Raw genomic sequence first — 233 nt, 5'->3', positions numbered from 1 at the left:
GATAGGTACTATTATATGCAAACTCTTCCATATGCAACCACTCATCCCAAGCATGTTGAGTATCAAAATAATAATGTCTCAAATAATCTCTAACCATTTGGTCACCCTCTTGGTTACCATCTATCTTGGGAAAATAAGCAGTGCTAGGTGTCAACTTTGTTCCCATGCCTATAAATAGTGTGGGCCAAAAGCTACTCAAGAACTTCACATCTCTATGACTCACTCTTTGTTAT

Source organism: Cibotium barometz, chromosome 37, assembly GCF_041138505.1.
Source record: "Cibotium barometz isolate CiBa-2024 chromosome 37, ASM4113850v1, whole genome shotgun sequence".
Lineage (NCBI taxonomy): Eukaryota > Viridiplantae > Streptophyta > Polypodiopsida > Cyatheales > Cibotiaceae > Cibotium > Cibotium barometz.
This window is presented reverse-complemented; position numbering follows the sequence as displayed.